Source organism: Myotis daubentonii, chromosome 3 (assembly GCF_963259705.1).
Source record: "Myotis daubentonii chromosome 3, mMyoDau2.1, whole genome shotgun sequence".
Taxonomy (NCBI): domain Eukaryota; kingdom Metazoa; phylum Chordata; class Mammalia; order Chiroptera; family Vespertilionidae; genus Myotis; species Myotis daubentonii.
In genome coordinates, this window is record NC_081842.1 from 26,315,315 (window position 1) to 26,319,303 (window position 3,989).

Here is a 3,989-nt window from a genome sequence, read left to right on the forward strand (position 1 = left end):
ATGACTACATGCTCGTTCAAAAGGCAGTTACTTCGGAGGACACTGAACACGATGATCTGGAAGCATGTTGTGAAGTTGCCTCCCTCATGTACCACCTCATTTTTCTCCAACGTGGTCTCATAATTCTAGAATGGCAGGTCTAATTTATACAAAATGAAGACAGACAATAAGACATTTACTCTGTGGTGCTATCTTACTCAAACTATGCATGCATTGTGAAATTGAACACAACCAGTCCTAAAAACTTGTCACCATCATCCTGTCTTTTCAGTTTGGGTGATCCATCAATCCTGAACCCCACTCTTATTTCTTTCACAATTATGTTAGGATCAAAGACAACCTAGACAACGACCAATGGCTATAGATACCTATGAAAATAATTTTAAGATATAATTCATAGAACTGCTGTCTTTTCATCCTTTGAAACCCATGCTCTTCTCACTTCTCCTTGAGGCTTTAATACAATGACAGGATTCTATTTATTTCACAAAAATACAAGAATTTCCTTTGGAATAGCCAAAATCAGAAACATTCACACCACTGCATACTTGAAGTAAGAAAACAAACAGACGTGCCAGCATAAATTGAAACTTTTTGTCCAAAAAGTGCTCTGTTAGGGCCAACTGTAGGATTCTGCTGTTCTTCATCAGTGGTCGGCAAACTGCGGCTCAGCAAACCGCAGCTCGCGAGCCACATGCGGCTCTTTGGCCCCTTGAGTGTGGCTCTTCCACAAAATACTGACTTCTGCACATGGGCCACGAAGTTTCAATCGCACTGTAGTGCGCGCCCCCACGAGGTATTTTGTGGAAGAGCCACACTCAAGGGGCCAAAGAGCCACATGTGGCTCGCAAGCCGCGGTTTGCCAACCACAGCTCTATACCATACCACTTTAGAAACTTCTAAAGGTCTTCAATGTACTCTTTACAGGAATTTGGATCCAACATAACGTATATTCCAATGCAGTCACCGGTTTTGGAAAAAAAACACCACAAGTCCTGGACTAGGAATCTGGTCACAATAACTCGGGTCCTGATGGTCCAGGGTCTGAAGCATAGACCACATTGCGAATGAAAAGTCTGCAGCCAGGAATCCGTGAAAGACGAGGAAGAAGAGTCAAATCAAATCCCAGCCTTTGGCAGCACGCCCCAGGGGCTCTCTGGTGGTCCACAGGTAGATGAAGAGCTCCCGCTAGGCCAGGCTCCAGTGGAAGGGCTCCTTGCGGTGTGTGTGGGAGTGGCCACCAGGGGGAGGCAGCGAGGACAGAGGTGCTTCCTGGGTTGGCTCAAGCCGTGCAGCCCTGGGACAATGCAGACGCTGGATGGCCAATCGCCGAGGATGTCTCCCTGCAGAGCTGCGCTCCAGCAACTCCAGATGTATCTTTTAAGGCGGATCTATAAGCCAGGCGCTCCAATCAAATGACACCATACATTAGATAGTGATTTATCATCTCAGAGTCGATGGAAATAAGTTCCAGATTAATTATTTTTCTTTAAGTAAAACAGTGGTTAATGGGTGAGCTGGGATTGACACCATTTTCTTACTCCAAAGCAGGTGTTATTTACTAGTACTTGATAACAATACCATTTTTTAGTTATGATTCTCCTTTTTTATTCATTCAACAAATTATCTTTTGAGCACCATTAACGCCAACCACTGTATTAAGCACTAGAAATACATCTGTGGAAAAACAGCAACTCTTGCCCTCTTAAGAATGACAATCTGTATTTGCGTTATGACAGTATGAAATCATGTGATGAGTAAGTATTAAAGAACATTGTTTGATAAAACTTTAAAACTTCCTGAACCACAGGCTTTAAAAATCTATGTATAAATAGCTAGAACCTATATCTGAGCTAATGCTATTACCACATTTACAATTCTATTTCAGTAATTTCCAAAATTCAGTTTTAAAATGGTTTATACTTTTAATTAGCAATAATTTTAAATCCTAACCAATATATTCTAAAATGTTATTTTTTTGTATAAAAGTATTTTGTAAACAATTTTGCTACTGCTATTATCTATTCACACTTACGACAATCTTGAAATCTATAACTTCTTTACATAACCTTAAAGATAAAGTACAGAGTCAGAATGATGCCTACTGATGACAAAAGAAATATTTTATCTAAATATTTTATCAACCTTCCTAATGCCACGACCCATTAATACGCCGGGTACTTGTATGTGGGCATACCTGCATGTGGGCGTAGCCGCCCTGAGTCGGATAGAGGAGCGGTGTTCGGTTCCTAAGACCATGGAAAATATGTGTTTTCCGATGGTCTTAGGCGACCCCTGTGAAAGGGTCATTTGACCCCCAAAGGGGTCGCGACCCACAGGTTGATAACCGCTGAAAGGGACTTAAAATAGTTGTAGAGACTGTTTTTTAAAGACAACAACATACATTATGAAAAAAAAAAACCCGCAAGAAAACAAACACTTCCAAAGCACTAGGAACCTAGATTAATGCCTAGTTTTCTCTTCATATTCTTAACACTAAGTAAAAATAAATATTGTTTCCCCATCACACTGAAGAGGGTAATCAAATACACTTCAAAGAATTCTGGCATCTCCTTTGCTTTGTTCTCAGTGACACTGACAGCAGCTGCTATGTAAACCGGATAAATAACCTTGGACTTCAGACAGGAGGCTGGAAGAACACATCCCTTGGGTTGCTGCATTTGTTGGCTTCCTGACTGATTATCTGCTACACTGAAGAGACCTCTTTAATCATTGATGTTCCTGTGAGGGGTTTGTTCTTCAGCAGCATCATAAATGCAAATAGAACTGAAACTCAAAGACTTGCACATCCACTTCTGTGGATCTCAAAGCCCAGTAGAATATTAGATAGTTAATGAAATCTGTATTTTTTGGATCCTTGAGTAGTGTATTCTTTAAAGTTTGTGAAGATATGCCCAGAGACAATAATACCTAACTTTTGGGAATAGAGGCAATAGGCTCAAATTACTACATAAATAGAATTTTCACAACCACGTATATGCTAAAACTTTTAAAAGCTCATTTTAATTTTACAAGATGGGAACATTTTTGTAAAATAGGTAATATTTTCTGAAAGTCTAAAGAGAATATTAGCATACTACAAACTGTTTAATATGGACGTAAGAATATTAATCACTATGTAAAATGTAACTAGTTTATTAAACATATTGGTCTCCATATGCAAGTCATGAAGCAATTTTATTTTTTTCCTCAGTCTCTTTAAACTTACTCATTAGCCTGGTTTTGTGTGCTTCTGGGATAAATTCATGGGTAGGTCCTTGGGTATTTCCAAGCCTCAAAATCATTTTATTTAATGAGATGAAATGATGAGTTAGTATAATAATCAAAACTCTGCACCTCAAATACATTAAAGCTTCTCTCCTTCCACTGAATGCTGCTTCAGGTATGGAATGTCAGCACTTGATGGGAAGAAAATGTCAGCTTACTTTTTCTTTTATCGATTCCTCTCTGGCTACTTAGCACCATCTTCTGATCCCACGGCCCTTCATCAAGGGTTCAATCAGAAGAGAGGTGATTTGGGGTGAGGACTCCGAATTCTATTTTGATCTGCTGTTGGCCCCTTTGCAAGATGACAGACATTTGGTGCTGACTTTTTTCTTGAAATGATTTATCTGTATTTTTCAGAGAATCCCTCTTCCTACCCTGCCAGGTTCCACTGCACTACCTTGGTATCGGGGTCTTCAGCTGACCTTTATGCCACACCCCACCCCGATTCCGCTTAGGACCTAATAGAATACTTGTTTAGTTTTCTCAATCATAGTCCACTTGGATGAGGTCTTTTCGGAACTTGACAAATCCTCTTGCAGCCCACATCTGCCCCAAAGAGAGCATGTACCATTTGCTTTGCCACTTGCGTTCTGCCACTTCAAGCAAATAATGAGATTCTTTTCCCATTACATTTTTAGATGGACTGCAGACTCACTTCTGTGGCCTGTAAAACCTGGCGTTAGGGAGCTTTGCTTGTGGTT

General features: G+C 40.1%; 1 pseudogene; it reads right to left on the reverse strand.

The window, feature by feature from the left end:
* Positions 1 to 202: 202 nt before the first annotated feature.
* On the reverse strand, positions 203 to 2,203 carry LOC132229148 (sodium/potassium-transporting ATPase subunit beta-3-like; annotated as a pseudogene).
* Positions 2,204 to 3,989: the final 1,786 nt, after the last annotated feature.